Below are 20,659 nucleotides of genomic sequence, written 5' to 3'. Positions count from 1 at the left end.
GAGAACAGAATGGTGGGGGTCGGTGCATGCAGCGAAACCTCCAAGTGCAGTTCCTAATACCAGTTATAAGTTGGATTTTTCACCAACAATTTAGTCTCCTGACTTCGCAGGGAGTTTCTCCACCCAATCCAGCTGCTTTGTGGCATGTAGACACTGCGGCTTTACCAGGCACCCTCTGCTGTCTATCTCGGTGACAGATGATAGTGGGGCAAAGGGACGCTCAGGGTTTGAGATGAGAAAATCTCTCCTTTCCTCTGGGCTGTCTGCCGGGCCTGCTTCCTTCCACCTGCGAGCTTTTCTGCAGAATGCGGGAAACCACGGCCCGAGGAGGAGGGGGCGGAGGCAGAGGCGGAGGCGGCACCAAAGGCCGGGGCAGGGGAGGCAGGGACCATCGCAGTGACAATTTCTTTTCCTGCGGCGCTGGCTGCAGGGAAGGCAGCTGCGGGCTGGGGGATCTGTCTGTCTGCCCGGGCGTTTGCGAGGACGCGATTAGCTCTAAGGAGCACTGTCCGCGACCGGGAAAGAGGAGGAGGAGGAGAAGGTGGAGGAGGAGTGCAACGCTGGCAGCATGAGCGAGTGGAACTAGCAAAGCACCGTCAGTCCGCAGAGGAGAGGGGGAGGAGGCACTGCCCAGGCCAGCCCGTGGGCGCCGATCAGCGCGGGCCATCTCGGCCGGCAGCAGTGCCTTCTAAGCAAAAAAGCCCCCCGCGGCCCGGGCTGCAGCGGTCAGACGGATGCCAAGGCCACACGGTAGGCACGCGGACAGCCGCTGCAGTCGCCGTCCCACGCGGGCTTCGGACCTCAGGGCTTGCCGGTGAGTGGAGCGCGCACACGTGTGTGCGGGAAAGCGGGCGCGCACCCGCATCGGTGCCTGCACGCGGGTGCGAGTAGCTGTGCGCGCGCCGGGCGCCTCTTCTGCCGGCTGGGACAGTCCCGGGTCGCACCGCACGGCGGAAAGAAGCGTGGCTGGCTGCCCACTTCCTTCCTGCAGATCCTGCGACCGCCGCCTCCGCCGGCGCTTCCTCCCCGCTCGCCGCCACCCCGCACCCCTGATCCCTCAGGGCTTGGTTTCACCTCGACGCGGAAGGCAGGAAGCTGTGGCACCGGGTGGCGGGGCGGGACTCTGCTCTGACTTACGCGCATGTGCTCCGGGCTCAGAGTACGCATGTGCATACTTGGAGTAGTCGGTATCTGTCTTTGGGGGAGCTGGTGTGGTTAAGGAAGGGACAAAGATTGGGGGGCGGGGGAGGGAGGGAACAGACCTTTGGTCCCAGTGGAACATGTGGCGCGCCCTTCTGGATGATGTTTGCTTTTATGCACTTTATGAGCCACTCTTCGAACATTTTCCTTCCCTTGAATAATTTAAGCCTTCACTGAAAGCTTTTAATGAAATAAACCCCCAAAGTGGAATGTCATGAAAACTTAATCTTTCCCCTAGCTCTATACAACAACCCCACAGCTGAGAGTCAAGAGCCTAATTATTGGTGTATAATTACCGGTTCTAAAATACACACACACACACACACACACCCCTCATCACCATTTAGACTGATCTGGAGAATTGTACGGAGAATGGAAGATCTTAAAATCTTCAATGTTTGGGTGGCTTAGAAGCAGTGACATTCTGGCAACCAGCATTCTGGCAACCAGCGTTTGGTAGTATAACACAGACATCTTCTCAAGCGAGCTCCCTTGAGCACAAGGCTTCCCAGACATCTCTCCACTCACTGAGAATAAAATAAAGTCTTAGTTTCTAAAGCGTTTCTGAAATTATGATGAGTATCACTAACGTGCGAATTTATGATCTCACGGCACAAAGCTCTGTTAGCGTCAATAGAGCTGATTTGTTTCCCACATAATCCACCTGAATATTCGATTTCCTGTTTCATGTGGGGAGGGGGGCAGTTTTCTATGATTGTTTTGAAGAGATGAAGTCGCAGGCATTCCCCCCCCACTCCAGACCTTGTTTCATTTTTTGTTTTGTGATGGATGCTAAATCGAACTTCTAAAAATTTACCCTGCAAAAATAACATACTGTCCATTAGACTTTATTGTAGATGATTTGTAGCTCTCCATTGTAAAGACCTATTATTATTTTTAACATAATATCTTTGAGAACCAGAGCTTTTGCTTATCATTTTCTCCATTCCAGCTCCTTTATTCAAAGGCATGAAATGGTATAGAAATCGAACTGGAAAATAAGCTGACTGCTGATTTTTTTTTTTTGGTTGGCAAAAATACATCCAAGAGTTTGTCATTTAGACATGTACATCTGAATGTACTTAAGCTGTAATTTATCAGCTGGTTTAAGAAATTGTTTTTCTCGTAAAGAGCATAAGCTTCATCATACACACACACACACACACACACACAAACACACACAAGTAAGCACATAAATAATCAGGCAGAAACTATCATCCTATATTTATATTGAGGTCTGCAGGGCAAGTTTCCTGCCCACTGTTCTCTGGTAGGACTGTTATAGCCATGCCACCAAACCTAGGTTTTAGACATGTCTTCTGCAGAGAAGACGTTGGGATCAGGTCCTGAGAAAGACTGAAAAAAAAAAAAAAGATTGCAAAACTAAAACCTCTATTTATTTTCAGCACAGTGTACTTAACTAAATGAATCTTGATCCCTTTCAGGGACTCTTCCCAAACTGACTTATAGCTATATTCTAGGGATTGGAGTTGTATTTTACAAAGAAAGGCCTAGCAATTCTTGCTTTGATTTTGAGAAGCAGAAGAAATGTTAAAGGAAATGTGTTGATATTGTTTGAGGGAGACTAGATGCCATGTTGGGGGGGGGCAGTATCAATTAGAAACATTTTAACATCCACAGGATTTGTGATTCTCTAATGGTAGCATATCTTCTTGACCCTGTTAAAAATTTATGTTCAGTTGAAATTATGATAAATGACTCATTAGTAGAGTCAGCTTTCTGTCCCTTGGGTCTGGTGAATCATATCTTCTCAATACATATTCATTAAATGAATAACATTGTCTTTATCTTCCCAAACTAACTGCAGCACCTCTTCTTGAATTGATTATTTTTAGCCATAATTTTAAATGAATCACCAAACATTTCATCAAATTGAAGCCCAGTTGATACAGTCAGCTAAGATCATCTTCTTCAACTGAGCCAACAGTCATCCCATCAGAACAAAACAAAAACAAAAAAACATCGCATTTGTTTGGACCTGTTGAAGAGCTGGTTGCAGCTCTCTGATCATGTGCTTTGTCCTATTGGACATGTGAGTATGCATTCCAAAATCCCGAGCTAACATCAGAATGTTCATTCAACTCAGGAATAGTCTGGACCATGGCTACATCTGGATGAGGCTTTTGTCAAAAATTATTTGCATTTGTAAGCCAATCACATGAACTGCTGGCACAATCCTGCATTTCCTCATTCTAAGTGGAAAAGCCAATTAAATGTTTGGCAAGTTGCTAAGTCTTCAAAAGCACATGTCATTTGGTTTTCTCTATACATTTTAGATTAAATCTATGTTATGTTTTTACATTGAAGGGGTGTCTCAGAGACTGATGGTTCATTCAGACTGATAGTCATTTATAAATTTTTCTTTACTAAAAAGCAGCTCCTTGATATTAAGGACTACTAATTTCTATTCATAGGTTTTCATTTGTTCAAGCTAACCTTTTAAGGTACTCTTAAAATAGATATATCTTGTAGACTTGAATATTAAAGTGTTTTCACTTTGTTTTTAAGTTTTGATTTTTCATTTCTAATCACTAGAGGTTTACTTTGTGATTTATGATCTAATTTCAAGTTGAAAGAGTGAAAACTTTTTTGAAATTTACCTGACTAATAATATATTACATTTCTGTACTGCAGATGTTCCCTTTGATAGTTTTTATATCCTTCTCCAATCAAGCTTTTTCATGAAGCATAGAATGAGATCCTGGGACATTTTCAGTTTTCCTCTTGCACTATGTCAAAAATAAGTAGCTAAAGTTAAAAATTGTTCATTACTCTTCTACGTAACACAAACCCCATGACCATTCTCTGAAGTGTGGTCATTCTTATCAAGTGTTTGTCTAATAAATACTCACTGGTGTACGTAAATGAGAGTTAATAGCATGCCCCTTCCAAGCTTTATGAAGGCCTGGAAGCCAAAAGGAGGGATTTTTGATTAGATATAGGTGTTAGTTCAAAGTAGGTTCCTTCAAAAGAGGTTAAGTAAAGAAAGCATCTTTTTATAAAGCTCTCTAGCAATTGGGTGAGGTCTGGAATAGTAGAAAGAGGGAGTGAAGGTGGCAGTCACTGTCAGATAATGACAATTTGATCGATTTCAGTGACACAATGATGAAGAAGGAAACACTGTAGGCAGTCAGACATCAGATTTTTGTTTTATGTGGAGGAGGGATCATAAATTCGTGACACAAGTGTCATGATGTAACTGCAAAGGTTCTGAAGATTCTGTTCCATGGCTGTTTGAGGGACTGATCAATCAAGCGACTTGGTGACAGGTAGAGAAAGAGTTTCATTAGCCACAAACTGGCTTTCAGGAGCTGGCAGTCATGTCTGTCCTCAAAGTAACCATCTTGTTTGCACAGTAATAAGGCATGCTTTATTGTTTTAAAGATAGGAACAAACAAGGAGGCCTATTTTCAGAAAGGGTGGTTTGCAGGGGGATGAGGGCCAGGAAAAAAATCAATAAATTCCCTTCGAGGTCCTGGGATAGACTCTACTGTAGTATCTGCAAATCTAAATAAAGATTTCTAATTAAGAGTTAAATTTGTCTTGGGGCAAAAAAAATAGCTTAGTGGGTAAGACAAGGTGCTTGCCTTGCACTCAGCTGACCTGGGTTTGATCCTGGTACCACAAGATCTGTGAGCACAGAGCCAGGAGTAAATCCTGTTGTATGGCCCCAAAATAAGAACAAAACCAAACAAAAATTCAACCTGTCTTAATCTTAGGCTTTGGGGGAAGAAAAGGTATGGGAAACATCATCAAATTTTTCATTCATCCTGGCACAGAAGCTGGTTTTTAATTTGGGGAATGGGGTAGGGCCATACCCGTGGTGCTCAGGACTTATTATTTATTTATTTATTTATTTATTTATTTATTTATTTATTTTGCTTTTTCGGTCACACCTGGCGATGCACAGTGGTTACTCCTGGCTCTGCACTCAGGAATCACGCCTGGTGGTGCTCAGGGGACCATATGGGATGCTGGGAATCAAACCTGGGTCGGCGGCATGCAAGGCAAATGCTCTACCTGATGTGCTATTGCTCCAGCCCCATCAGGGTTTACTCTTGGCTTATGCTCAGGGATCTTTTCTAGTGCCACTTGATATCATATGCAGTGCCAGGATCAAACTGAATTTGGCCACATGTAAAGCTAAAGCCTTAACCCCTGTATTTTCTCTCTAGCCCAGTAGTTTTTAATTTGGAATTCAGCCCTGAATTTTTGTTTGGGGAGAGGGGCAGTTTCAATCACTCATTCCACATCCATGGAAGATAGTCCAGTTGGTTATTCCCATCATGTTTTCCTGCTACGACCTAGTGTAAACTGAAAATTTTGTAAATATTGGTAATTATTAAAATTAGTCGTTAAACATGTACTTCATGCCAGATATTGTATGCAAGCTTATCAAATGCCACACAGATGTGGCGTGGTTGGGAACACTATCCCTTTTTTTGCCATTTCCCAGTTGTATTGTGTATCCTTGGACAAGTTGCTAACTTTTCTGGGCCTCAGTTTTTTTCGTGTTTCAATTGGGAAATTTGATTCTAGTCTAAGGTCTTGGGGAGGGCATTACATAATTAAATAGATATAAATGAAAATGCATGAAGTAATTGGCACAAAGTTAAGTGCTATATTTATGCTTATTTATTATCATGATTAATTTAAAATCTTCCGCAATAGGTACCAATCTTGATGTGAAAAATTTGAAGTACAAAGAGGCTAGGATAGGGGCTGGAGTGATAGTACAGTGAGTAGGGCATTTGCCTTTAATGCGGTCGACCCAGGTTTGATTCCCAGCATCCCATATGGTCCCCCGAGCACCGCCAGGAGCAATTCCTGAACACAGAGCCAGGAATAACCCCTGAGCATCGCTGGGTGTGACCCAAAAATATAAAAAATAAAGAGGCTAGGGTAAACTGCTCAGGCCGGTAGCTGGTAAATGTCAGAGCCAGGAATCAACCCCAGACAATGTGACTACAATGCCAACTTTTCTAACTTGTGTTTATCCTTGACCCCCATAGTACTGATGTTGGTGGGAGGCTTGGGGGTCCAGGAAGGTAGTAGTGTTGAAAATGAGAGTGCTGCAGCTCTTCTGCTTGCCCCACCTTGCTCTCCGACGGAAGTGCCTGGTTAAAGGACCAGGAGTTAGCACTTGGTATAAGTATGCCAGGAGCACCTATGCTAATGGCATGAAGGCTAGCATCCCATCAGCCCCACAAAGACAGTTAGCAAACTGTATCTGAGGTTCCATTTGATCTACATGATGCAAGAACTGGTCCCATCACCTGAGCTTTCTGGTCACTATGGTCTCAGGCAGCTGTTTGGAATTTCTCTTTATAAGAAAAGTAGAGTCAGTCGAGACTTCTGCTCAGAGTTCCAGGTTCATCATCTACCATTGCAGAAAAAAACTTCAGGAGGATCTGTATACACATATGTGGTAATATGACATAAAGTGGTATTATTTAGGAAATATGAGCAAAAAGAGAGAGGGTACTCCATAAAGTAAGAGAAAATTATTGTATATCTCTAGTTGGGATGCAAATGGAATAATGGCAGAGTAAATTTTAGCTGTTCCTTGGTTTGTTGAAATAATTATGTAATTATGTTTAATTATAAAATACCAGTTTTTTAAATTATAAATTGGAAGGTTACTGTAGCAATAAAGAATTAAAAAAATGTATAGTTTCCAATGCAGCCATTAGGAAAAATGAAGTCATGAAATTTGCTTATAAATGGATGGATCTGGAAAGTATTATGCTGAGTAAAATGAGTCTGAAGGAAAGGGACAGATATAGAATGACTTCATTCATTTGTGGGATATAAAATATATTTCATATTTATGTATATTATAGTATATAACATTGTAATTTATATAACATGTATTATAGTATGTTGTATATTATATTATATACGTACATATTCTGAGACTAATATCCAAGGTCAGTGTCTGGAGGGGAGGCGGGGGGATGAATGGTAGTTAGGATAGAGAAGGAACCATTATAAAAATAATAGTTGGAAATGATCATTTTGGACAGAAACTGAGTGTTAAAAGTAGATAAAAGGATATACCTGATAACCTCAGTATTGTATTGCAAACCATAAGGCCCAAAGTGAGAGAGAGAGAGAGAGATAGGGAGAGAGGGGGGGTGAAGAGAGAGACAGCAGAAAGAGGGAGGGAGATAGAGAGAAAGAGAGAGAGAGAGAGAGAGAGAGAGAGAGAAGTGCCTGCCATAGAGGCAAGTGGGAGAGGGGAGAGGGGGTGGTTGGAGGGAAATTGGGGACATTGGTGGTAGCGAATGTATACTGGTTAAGGGACAGGTGTTGAAACACTATATGACTGAAACCCAATCATGAGTAACTTCATAACAGTGTGTCTCGCTGTGATTTAATTAAAAATAATAATACATTTTTTAAAAGCATGTAGCTTCCCCAGAGTTTCTTTAGGATGGAATGTGCCATCTTTTATTTCTACATATATATTTGTTTATTTGTTTGTTTGGACTGGAACGATAGCACAACAGTTGCATGCAGCCGACCCGAGTTCAGTTCCTCTGTTCCTCTTGCTTGGGTTGCCCAGCAAGCTACTGAGAGTATCCCATCTGCACAGCAGAGCCTGGCAAGCTAGCTGTGGCATATTCGATATGCCAAAAACAGTAACAACAAATCTCACAATGGAGACGTTACTGGTGCCTGCTTGAGCAAATCGACGAACAACAGGATGACAGTGATAGTGAGTTTGTTTGTTTGGGGCCCATTTCTGGCAGTGCTCAGAAACTAGTCTCAGTTCAGTGCTTGGCGGTTGCCTTTGGAGATGCTCAGAAAACCATGCAGTAGAGGTGCTTAAACCTGAGTCTCTAGCACAAAAAGCATGTGCTGTGTGACTTTTCTCTTCATGAAGCCCCGTGACTTCTCTCTCCAGCCCTGTGATTTATATGTCTTAGCATTATACGAGTCCTTGTAATTCCTTGTTTCTTTATTTGGTGTGTGTTGTTTTGGGTTTTGAAGGCCCACCTGCTGGTGCTTACTCCTGGTGGTGGTGCTGGGGAACCGTGTGCACAAGGCACCAGAGGCAGTGCTGAGAATCAAACTGAGCCATGGACCAGGCAAGCACCCTACCCCTGTGCTATCTTTCCAGTGCCACAGTCTCTTTTTCTTCATAGAAAACATCAAAAAATCTTCTAAAGTTGTTTCTTCTATGGGGGCAATGACTTTTTTTTGACTTATATAAAATTAATGGGTAAAACATGAACTACTTTGTAATAGAAATTTTAAATCTTTAAAAATATATTGGGGGATGCTGGGAAAAGTACCCCAGGCAGGGAGTTTGTCTTGCGAGCTGGGTTCAGTCCCTCGTACCCCATGTGGTCCCCCAAACCTTCTAGGCGTTATCCCTGAGCTCAAAGTCAGGAGTAAGTCCTGATCACTGCCAGGTGTGGGCCCCCCCCCCAATAAACTGGAAAATTAGTACAGAGGTTAAGGTGATTGCCTTATGTTCAGCTGATTCAGCTTTTATCCTCAGCACCAAACATGTTCCCTGAGCACTGCCAGGAGGGAACCCTGAGTGCAGAAGAAAGAGTAAGCCTTGAGCACTGCCAGGTATAGCCCAAAAGTGTATAAACTCATAAATTTTCAAAGCAGTCATTTTAAAAGTCACTACTTCATAAATAATAACTTGTAATGCATACATATGTCCTTTTTTTTTCTTTTTGGATCACACCCAGTGATGCTCAGGGGTTACTCCTGGCTCTGCACTCAGGAATTACTCCTGGCAGTTCGGGGGAGACCATATGGGATGCCGGGGATCGAACTTGGGTCTGTCAAGTGCAAGGCAAACACCCTACCCGCTGTACTATCGCTCTGGTTCATACAAGGATTGTTGTGTTAGTACAGTGGGTAGGGCGTTTGCCTTGCACATGGCCAACCCCGGTTTGATTCCTCCATCCCTCTCAGAGAGCCCGGCAAGCTACCGAGAATATCCTGCCCGCATGGCAGAGCCTGGCAAGCTACCCGTGGCATATTCAATATGCCAAAAACAGTAACAACAAGTCTCACAATGGTGACATTACTGGTGCCCACTTGAGCAAATCAATGAGCAATGGACGACAGTGCTACAATGCCACAGTGCATACAAAGGCTTAATCAAAGGACAGAGAGAGACAGACAGAGACAGAGAGGTGTCCTTTGTTTTTAAATTCTGTGAGTTTAAACATGATTCAGGATGACAGATTTGGAGTGTGGATGAATTTATTGTTTGATTGTTGTGGTGCTGGGGTTCCTGCTTCAGCTGTCACACGTACAAGTCAAGTTCTCCACTGCTGGACTCCATCCTGCCCACTGACATTTTCTTTTTTTAAACATTTGTTACTTAGCAACCTACTCAAAGGTTCAGGAGGGGGTTCCTGTGCGATAACTGTTAGGGGGCTCATCATGAAGTATTCATTTTGATTGTTTGACTTTATGACGCTGGGTTCATTTAGAAACAAGAGAGAGAGGCCAGTGATGACTCATTTTTAACCTTTCCTGGCCCCAAGTAACTGCTGCCTCTGTTGCCTTTTCCTGTGCTCACAGAGGCACTCCAATGTGGGTCCTTTTTTGAAGAAGGTTACAATTCGAACTCAACCAATGGGGTCAATAATTAACTATGCACCTTTCAATTAAAGGCAGGAAGAAGGCTGTAATCAGAAATGATGATCATGGTGAAAGCTCACACGAAAGGATGTGATTTACCTATCCTGTTGCTGAGCTCTCTCTTTTAGCACGAGAAACAGACATGTCAACCAGTGAGAAGAAATGCAGACAGGCCTTGTAGTCTGCGGTCAGGCTTCAGTCTGTTGGGGGATTGACTCTAGTTGTTTTTTTTCCCCCCATCCATTTTGTCCTTGAAAGTCTGATTCATAAACTGCTCCATGAGAGTTTTATTTAGCAGCAGGAACAAATGAACCTGGTGATAAAATAAGGTTAGAAAGAAGAGGTCCGAAGCATATATTTTTCATATTATCAATTGTCTATTCATTGAGTTAGAGAAACTGCTCACTGAATTTGATATAGACCTTTAAGCCAAAAAAATAAAGCAAAATTAAAAAATTGAAATCACTTGCAATTATTACTAAATGTGGAGCATAGTTTTCCCAATGAATGAAAAATTAAAGAACTATAAACTGAGAGGAGGGGAGCTGGAGAGACAATATAGCAGATTAAGCACTTACTTGCCTTGCACAAGGTGAAACTGGATTTATTCCCTGGCACCCCATATAGTTCTCCAAGCCCCACTGAGGGTAAGCCATGAGTGATCCCTGAGCACAGAGCCAGGAGTAAACCCTGAGGATTACTGGGTATGGCCCCCAAACAAACAAACAAACAACGACCACTATCATCACTGTATCACTGTCATCCTGTTGTTCATCGATTTGCTTTAAGCGGGCGCCAGTAATGTCTCCATTCGTCCTAGCCCTGAGATTTTAGCAGCCTCTCTTTACTCATCCTTCCAAATGGTGCCATATTGGAGGCTCTTTCAGGGTCAGGGGAATGAGACCAGTTATTGTTACTGTATTTGGCATATCAAATACGCCACAGGGAGCTTGCCAGGCTCTGCCAACTATCATCACACATACACAAATATATATGTATATGTATACACACACATACACACACATAGGCTTAGAAGCAAATGTAAATGAGAAAATGTAAATGATTTTCTCAAACCAGTCTGAAAACCTAGTGCACCCCCTATAGATTATTGTTCAGTAGGGTTGGGTGAGGCCTATCCTAGAACCTTCATGGGAATAATCTTTTGGAGGATTTTGAGGCAGTTTGTCAATGAACCACATATGGAGAAAAACCTATTTAAGAGCTGAGCCTAGTTTTTATCCTGATCTGTGCTCTTTTAATTGTTTCCTTGGGGAATACACCTGGAAATGCCCAGAGCTTCCTCCTGGCTCTATGCTCAAGGATCACTCCTGGTGGGCTTGGGGAAATGCATGCTGGGAATTATACCCAGGTTGTCCACATGCATGACAAGGCCCTACCTGCTGTACTGTGTCTCCAGCACCCTGTGCTACTATTTTAAAGCACATATTCCTCTTTATTTGCATGAATATTTTTTATGTAATAGCATAGCTCTTTTCTCATGGTGCACTATATGTATATTTTTAAATTTTTAATTTTTTGGGTTTGGGGCCACACCCAGAGATGCTCAAAGGTTACTTTAGGATTTGCACTCAGGAATTACTCCAGGCAACCATATGGGATGCCAGGGGTCAAACTTGGGTAGCTGCCTGCAAGACTTGTGCCCTATTCACTGTACTATTGCTCTGGCCATATGTATATGGGTGTATGGGGTGTTTAGACCAAACCCTGGTCAGCCTCATGCAAGTCAAATGTCCCAACTGCTGTATATCGCTCTACCCCTATGGAAAGAACATTTAAAATACCATTTGAGCACTGTCATACTTAATTTTAAAATGATTTTAGGCTTAGAAAAAAATGTAAGACAAGCATACAGAGGGGCTGGAGAGATAGTACAGGGATGAGGCATTTGCTTTACATGTGGCTAATCTGGGTCCAATTCCTGGACCACATATGGTCCCATGAGTACCACTAGGAGCGTTCCCTGAGTAAGAGCCAGGAGTAAGTCTTAAGTCCTATTGGGTTTGGCCCAATGCCCTCCCCTTCCAGCCTCCCCCCCAAATTAGCACACAGAATTTCTGTAGTCTTTTCCCAGTTTCCCCAAACATTACAATCTTACATGATCATAATAGTTATCCAAATCAGGAAAATAAGATTTTTATAGCATTATTATCTAATCTAGTACTTTCCATCCCTTTATACCTATAGACAGAAACTACCATCAGATCTAGGGTTGAAAGCCTCTGTTAGCCAAGCAGCAATGACTTTTTCTCTTACAGGCAAGAAAGTAGAAAATCACTGGGAATCCACAGATATCTTACTCACATGGTGTCAGGATCCTTCTTCTGTCCCAGGAGTCATCCAGGATTACTCATTGTATTTAGTTGTCATTTATCCTCTAGTTCTCTTATTTTGAAACATAGTCTTAATTCTTGATCATCCTTGACCCTTTCAAGAGCACTGGCCAGTTGTTTATAGATAGTCCCCTCAATTTGGGTTTGTCTGCTGTTTCTACATTAGTATATGATTACGAGTATGACCACATCTGAAGGTGTTCATAAATATCTTTCTTAAGGCAGAGATGTTTAAGATAACACTGGAGGCTAAGGACATAGCTAAAATGGTTAGAGCATGTGCTTTGCATGGGGAAGATGGGGATTTGAATCCTGGCACTGTTGGATCCTTAGAACACGGCCAATAGAAACCCCAAGCAATGTGCTGTGTATCACTGTCATCCTGTTGTTCATCAATTTGTTCAAGCGGGAACCAGTAACGTCTCCATTCGACCCTGTTGCATGCTAGTGTAGCCCAATGGCATATTAGGGGCTCTTTTAGGGTCAGGGGAATGAGGACTGTCGTTGTTACTGTTTTTGGCATATCGAGTAAGTCACGGGTAGTTTGCCAGGCTCTGCCATGCGGGCGGGATACTCTCGGTAGCTTGCCGGGCTCTCTGAGAGAGACGGAGGCTTTGGGGGCTTTTGTGCTGGGTATAAGCCCTGGAAATCACTGTATGTGCTGCCCCCTCCTCCCTCCCAAATGAAGAAACAAAAAACACTGGCAAGTGTGGAGAGAGAGAGAGAGAGAGAGAGAGAGAGAGAGAGAGAGAGTACATTTGCATAGGTTTCCACAGTGCATTTCAGCCACAGAACATGCCTGTGTGGTAGAGGGGGAGCCTAAGAATTCTGGTGAGTTGCTACTAGGTTAGATTCAGTTTTGTAGAGCCTATTCAGACAGGTAATAATAACAGTAATGGAGATCCATGGAGGAGGCTTACCTCAAGGAATGACTATTAGAATGACATCTGTTTATAAGTGGAGTTAGTGAAAGAGGAGCATGATGAAAACAAGCGGATCCATTAGAAGTTTAGAATAGTAATGCAGACCGAAAAGAGGGTGGCATAAATGAATGTACTACGAGAAAAAGTGGTGGGAAAACAGATTTGAGAGCCATTTTGGGGATTGATGCTACAATGTAAGTTGGAAGATTCAGTGTGAAGTTAGGGGAGAGGGCATGTGCAGAATTTGTGTATTATTCTGTCCAGGTTTTGGGTAATTGATGTGATGTCTGTACCATTCACTGAGGAGAGTGTTTTCTTGAATTCAGCTGCATCACCATGTCCAATTCTCTTGACTGCTGCCACTTGTTGCCTCCATACACTCTAGTATACCAAGATGTCTTTTAACTTTTATAGTCTGTATTTTTTCCTTTGAGTAGACCCCAAAAGCTGTGTGTCCATTTCCACTCTTTTGACTGCTTTCAATCTGGACATCTGGGTGCTTTATTCCAAGTTGCTTATGCATCTCCTGTCAAGGTTGCTCATTCCTCTTCTTTCTGTGACTTTATTCAGCACTGCCAGACTATTATTTCTCAGATTATATTTCTCAGAGATGATTTCAGTGTAATAAATATGCACCAAGTGTCTAATTGGCGATTATCTTAGCATGAAAATTAAATAGAATTAAACAGAGCTTGAGAGTTGAGAATTAAATAGAACTTGAGAATAATTGAGAAGATTCAGAGAACAATTCTCAATTATATTTTGAGACAAGAGCAAAGAAGGTCATCCTGTGTGGTGATCAAAAGAAATGCCATCAAAAAGAAAAAAGAAAGTAAAAAAGAAAAGAAAAGAAAAAAGGAAAAAAGAAACAGTGTCCCTAACTTACTTCTTACATAAAATATATTCCAGGAGGATCAAAAATATTTATCCAAAAGTAGCTAACTATAAAAATGAATGAGAGAAAAGACAGATGGACATACGTAAAAAAAGTCATCACCAGTGAGTTTGAGGATGTTTTAAAGAATGAAAGAAAAGATAAAAAATTTGACAGCCTAAAATTGCAAAATTTTGTTCTCAATCAAAAACTCCAACTAAACTTATAAATGTAGAATAAAGGACAAAAAGAAAAATCATTATTTCAAGCATAAGTAACAATTGTGTCACTTGTTTGGGAATCATTTATTTGTTTAATTCTATTATTTTATTGTGAAAATCATTTGTTTGTTTAATTCTATTATTATTTTATTGTGGAGAATCCACACTTAAGCAGCACAATTATATAATTCAGTTGTTTGTTTTTTATATGGACCTTTCCAGGGGTGCTCAAGGACCTGGGGGCCAGTCTTGGTAGTGTATTGATTAGCTATGTGGGCCTGATGGTTCAGTGCCTGGGCAAGCAATAGTGCAACATGGCAGGTGATGACGGAGGGGAGGAAATGGACCATTTAGTGCCAGGGATCAAACACACAGCAGACAAGGTATGTGCTCCACCCCTATGAACTCTCTTCCTGGTCCCCAGAAATTGTCTTTGGATGCTAAACTCAGTGGATAAAAGAGTATCTACATAGTCTCAAAGTAACTTCCTGGAAGACACTTTATAATTATAAAGAAAAGAAATAGTACATATACTAGAGAAAAATTTGGCAGGCATAACTTAAACAAATGATCAGAGTTAACATCACTGTTAATGACGCAAGTCAATCTCATGGTGCACAAAGGACACACTGTCATTTCAGAAGTATTTTTGTCCCACAATGCATAAGTCACTATTTCCAGTATTTTGTCTTTGCAGCCGCTATTTCCACCCCGAGCTCTGTCCCATCCCCTACCCCTGGCAGAATATTCTTCACGAGATCGAATGTAGTCTGTCTCTTTGCTTATCATTAAGTAAAGTAGAAGCTTAGTAATGTTGAACAAACCTGTAAACGAATACATTTATTTGGAGCTAGCAGTATCTGTGGTGAAGCTTTTTTAGCCTTGAAACATATTGTGTGAGAAATCACAGGTGGGTGCCCTGGTGAAAAGGATGGAGGGTACTTGAAAGCGGTGTTAAAGCTTAGATTAAGATCTAGTTGAAATAAGGGGGAAAAATTGTGTCCTGTAGAATAAATGTATGTCAAGAGAGAAGACATTTGGCTGGGTGTGGCCCAGCCAGTATGAGAACAAACAACAACCAAAAACCAAACAACAAAAAAACAAACAAAAGAAGAAAAGGTATGCAAATGAAAAAGGAGAGTTGTTGAGATGTTAGGGTGAGGTTTGAGGGAGTAAATCTCAACTTTCTCAAGGTCCTGGCTTGAGTTTGTGTTTCTGTCCTTCAAGGCCACACAGGCATTTAGGGAAACATTCTTTTCTAATTGTCTTTGAGTAATTTGATGTGTCAGGTCTCTGATTTAAAGGTGCATCGGGATCTCCTGGGTTACTTAGTAAAAACAGATCCCTGAGGCACCTTCCCCCAAATCCTGACTCACTGGTGCTCTAACAACCACCCTGCTCTTCTTCTCAGTAATTATGGCCCAGGTGGTCCAGGGGACCCTTCAGGAAACATTAAATCAAAGTGTGGGGTTGTCAGCTCCAGGAAAGGAAAATAGGAAAGGGAGTGGGATTTTGAGCCAACCAAGGCCACTTCCTAACAACCGTGGCAGTATAAGGAGGTGCTGCAGCGCTTTACAATGAACTGCCAGAGAAAGTTCTGTAGTCACACACTGTTTCACTTTTGTCCACTGCATTGAAGAGATCATCTACTGCAAAATTTAAAATGTGACTGCAGGGTTAGTCCCTGAGAATTGCTATGTGAACCCCACCTCTCACTCAAACACATTGAACAGTTAAGATTTCTGCTGGGGCTAGGAAGCAGGATTTGGAGGAAGGTGGTGAAAAGGCACAAATTTCCATGTGTAAGATACGTGTAAGTACTAGGGCTGTCATTTACGGCATGACTAGTTTGGTTTGCACTGTAGTATGACTGGGAGAGTGTGGCTGAGAAGTTCCTGAGAACTCTGATCAAAAAGAATTTTTTTTTATCCTTCTGTTATACTATATGATATGATGGAAAACTAAACCTATTGGGTAATCATTTCATTATGCTAAGTCCCTTGAACTTATACAATGATGTATGTCAATTGTTTTTTCAGTAAAACTGAACAAAATTAAGGGAAAAAAAGATTTCTTGGGCTGGAGCAATAGCACAGCGGGTAGGGTGTTTGCCTTGCACGCGGCCGACCCGGGTTCAAATCCCAGCATCCCACATGGTCCCCTGAGCACCGCCAGGGGTGATTCCTGAGTGCATGAGCCAGGAGTGACCCCTGTGCATTGCTAGGTGTGACCCAAAAAGCAAAAAAAAAAAAAAAGATTTCTTTGCTTAGGAAATATCAGAGAAATGATAGATGAGAAGTATTCTGGGATAACAAAGTAAAAGTCTTTTACTTTGACCAGTAGTGTTGGACTAAATTCAATGTTTTAAAGTACTGGACTTGTAAAATTTATAAAAGTTAAATAAATCTGTTTAATAGTGCTTAAGTACTGTCCTTATCTGTGAGCTTCAGTAAACTGACAGTTGAGAAAAAATTCTTTTAAATTTATATTTCTGACTCATTTTGCTTTATTGTATTAGATGTCTTCTGCATAATACTTTCTTAAAAACCAATTACAATAGAAAGGGAAGTCTGTACACTAAAGTTGAGTGGTTTATCTTTAGAAGGCATCACTTCCAGGAAACTAGTATTTTTACAGTGGGAGAGCAAAATTACCATATCCCTATGGATTTATAATGGCAAAATTTTTATAATGTGCAAATATGAATTTCCCCACAAGACCCCAAATTCATTTTCCAACTGTTTTATTAGCACATTTATAAAGTATAAGAACTGGCTTTTAAAGGCCACTTTTTAGACTTTATATTTAAAATCAGGTATTCTGAATCATACAGTCTTGGTAGAATAATTGTGCATATGAATTTCTTTTTCTTCTTCTTAAAAAAATGGTGCTGGGTCTAAAACTCAGGGCCTTACACATGTAAATGCAGAAGCCTTTATATTTGAATTTCTTAACTACAAAAAATAGCAAAGCTTTCTGTTTACATCTCCTATTATGATGACTATTTTGCTGTATTAAACAGGATAAATAGCCCTCTGATAGTATTTTACCTTCCCCAAACTCAGCTCTCTTATCTAGATACTAGCTTCTTAATGGAGTTCCATCACTGAATGTAGGAATCATGAGGATTTGGCAATAGTAGAAGATTTCTAAATATGCAACAGACAGAAATTAATTTCAACTCAACCACCACATAATGAATCTGAAATGTTTCTGACTTCATTGTTCTCTCTGACATATTTCTCAGGTATAAAGGGATGTGAGTGAAAAAGATTTAAGGATTCCTGATTTAGAATACAATAGGTGGGTGGGTGGGGAGGATGCAGCAACAAAAATATTTCTTGAGTAACCAAATTAGAAATTATGTAGCACATTCTCTGTAATCAGTGTAGGTAGAATTTATAGGCAAAAGTAAGCATTTTATTGCAATCCTTCAGATCATTTCTAGCCTACATTTGAGTTTTACTAATAAATTTAAACTACTTTTTTATTGATCTAAAAGAGACTAAGGTAGGGAAAAATTAATATCAGAGCAGTTTAATAAGGGAGTTGCTTTTTAATTGAATTCTACCACTGTCAGTATCACTGTCATCCCATTGCTCATCAATTTGCTCGAGCATGCACCAGTAACGTCTCCATTGTGAGACTTGTTACTGTTTTTGGCATACCGAATATGCCACGGGTAGCTTGCCAGGCTCTGCCGTTCAGGCAAGATACTCTCGGTAGCTTGCCCGGCTCTCCCAGAGGGGTGAAGGAATCAAATCCAGGTTGGTTGTGTGCAAGGCAAACGCCCTATGCAGAGAAAATTAGAAATACTGTTTATAGTTTTTTAGAAACATTTTCCTGAAAATTGTTAAATATCACAAAATTATATTATTGTTTTTGTCCTTGTAGTTAGTTATAGAACTAAATACTTCTTTGATGACTATATTAATTAGGGTTCCAGAATCCTAAGGGAGTCTTAAACAGCAGCCTTCACATCTCACTTGGTAACAATTTGGAGAAGAGTTGCAAGATAATTAATAACTCACATTCATGCCACCCTTCACCTCTGCCATCTTTTATTTTAAAGTTCTTTCTTTGCTTATTATTATTATTAATTATTATTATTTTGGTTGTTGGGTCACACCCGGTGATGTACAGCTGTTACTCCTGGCTTTGCACTCAGGAACAACTTCTGGTGGTGCTCTGGGAACCATATGGGATGCTGGGAATCAAACCTGGGCTGGCTGTGTGCAAGGCAAATGCCCTACCCGCTGTGCTATCGCTCCAGCCCCACCTCTGCCATCTTTAACTCACTAGCCCCCCTTAACCTCTGGGTTACAGATGTTAGATGACTTACTTTTAAATTTTTACATGAAGATAAATGTCCAACTGATGAGAATACTTTCTTTAAAATGTCTGCCTCAGAATTCTGTCAGCAGGGGCTGGAGCAATAGCACAGTATGTAGGGCGTTTGCCTTGTACACGGCCAACCCAGGTTTGATTCCCAGCATTCCATATGGTCCTCGAGCACCGCCAAGAGTAATTCCTGAGTGCAGATACCAGGAGTAACCCCTGTGCATCTCTGGGTGTGACCCAAAAAGAAAAAAAAATTGTTCCAGAAGATTCCCCCTTCTAATAGCAGTATCCACGGTTTGATCTCTGACTAACTAGTCAAGTTCTAAGAACAAGAGAACCCAGGAGAGTGACCATCTCTCCTGAAACACTGGCAAGGAAGAAGTGTGTGTGTGTGTGTGTGTGTGTGTGTGTGTGTGTGTGTGTGTGTGTGTGTGTGTTGGGGTGGTTATGACTAGAGGTGGACCATGGATAGACCACTCCAGTGTGTCAAAAACTACTAGGAATATGTAAACATTACTCACCTCTGATAACTGAGGTAGAATGCAGCATTTTAGGACAGAGGTAACTAATCTACCTTATCCAACCATTTATTGTGAGAAAGGTCTTATTTTCTTTGCACTTTCCTACTGCATCTTGTGAACTGCAATAGAACTTGCCTCATTTAAGTTTCAGTTGAAATCTGCAAAGGGGCTTTTTCCCTTCATTTAACAAATGACAAGTCACATCAAATGCTATAGATCTCCCAGCTAGTAAGTGTTGAGACTGGCTTCTCCTACAGCAGTGGGTGCTCCATAGCCTAAGCTGTTGATACTAAGGTGCTCTCCCACCAATCCTTAATGTCAGGATAAAATTTGTATGCTTTTGAGAAATAATTTTTATGGCCAAGCATGTGACTTTCTATTGTCCCCAGGGAAACTGAACTTACTTCAAATTAATTTTAAAAATCTATTGGGATGGCCACAATCTTTCACATAGCCAGAATTCTTGGTGATGATTTTGATTTAAACCAGTTATCTGCTTACAAGAGCAGAATGAAATTCCAATAAAAATATTTCTAATATTCTGATCAAGTTTCTTTTTAAAATTGCAGTAACATTGGTTTATAACATTTAGGTTTTATGTGTAAAACATGATAGACTAGCAGTCTGTGTATACTTTATTATACACATCACCAAATATCTAATTTCCTTTCATCGCCACACAGTTGGCCCTTTGTACCCAACTTGCCCACCCCTTCTACTCTTCTGGCAACCCTATTTTGTTCATGAAGTCTTGGTGGTATTTTCATTTTATTTTATTTGTTTTCTTTCTATGGGACTGGAGCAATAGCACAGCAGGTAGGGCATTGGCCTTGCACACAGCCAACCTGGGTTCGATTACTCTGCCCCTCTTGGAGAGCCCAGCAAGCTACCGAGAGTATCCCGCCTGCATGGCAGAGCCTGGCAAGCTACCCATGGCATATCTGATATGCCAAAAACAGTAACAAGTCTCACAATGGAGACGTTACTGGTGCCCGCTCGAGCAAATCGATGAACAATGGAACTATAGTGCTGATAGTGCTATAGTGCAGTGCAGTTTTCTTTCTATATGAAAACAATAAAATCATACTTCTTGTCTCTTCATCTGACTTACTTCATTTACATTATATTCTGTAGGTCTATATATGATGCTGCAAATGGTAGCATTTCGTCTTTTATTTTCATAGCAAGCAGATTCCATGTATATATAAGCCATGTCTTCTTATGCACTCTTCCAACAGACACTTAGGTTGTGTCCAGCCCTTAGCTATTCTGAATCATGCTGCCATAAACAAGGACATGATTACCTCTTCAGATTAGTGTTTTTCTATTGTTAGGTATATATTCAGCAGTGGGCTATTTGGATCATATGGTACTTCTATTCTTAATTTTTTTATTTTTGCTTTTTGGGTCACACCCGGTGATGCGCATGGGTTACTCGTGGCTTTGCACTCAGGAATTAGTCCTCGTGATGCTTGAGGGATCATATGGGATCCTGGGAATCAAACCCGAGTCGGCCTCGTGCTAGGCAAATGCCCTACGAACTGTACTATTGCTCCAGCCTCTATTCTTAATTTTTTGAGGATTCTCC

The 20,659-nt window shown here is 41.3% G+C and overlaps 1 protein-coding gene across 3 annotated transcripts in view; it reads left to right on the top strand.

Annotated features, from left to right (window-relative positions):
- Nucleotides 1-438: 438 nt before the first annotated feature.
- STAMBPL1 (STAM binding protein like 1) overlaps nucleotides 439-20,659 on the top strand; it is a 52,239-nt gene continuing 32,018 nt past the window's right edge. The window contains exons 1-2 of one of the 3 annotated variants that reach the window (XM_055119624.1): nucleotides 441-814; nucleotides 3,057-3,253. The gene's annotated coding sequence lies outside the window, so the exon portion shown is untranslated. Of the gene's footprint in view, nucleotides 815-3,056; nucleotides 3,254-20,659 lie in introns of all 3 variants that reach the window. The other 2 variants (XM_055119625.1, XM_004607495.3) reach the window with 2 other exon arrangements.

Source organism: Sorex araneus, chromosome 11, assembly GCF_027595985.1.
Source record: "Sorex araneus isolate mSorAra2 chromosome 11, mSorAra2.pri, whole genome shotgun sequence".
NCBI classification, from domain to species: domain Eukaryota; kingdom Metazoa; phylum Chordata; class Mammalia; order Eulipotyphla; family Soricidae; genus Sorex; species Sorex araneus.
The sequence above is the reverse complement of the archived record's forward strand: the minus strand, read 5'-3'. Positions and strand labels throughout refer to the sequence as shown.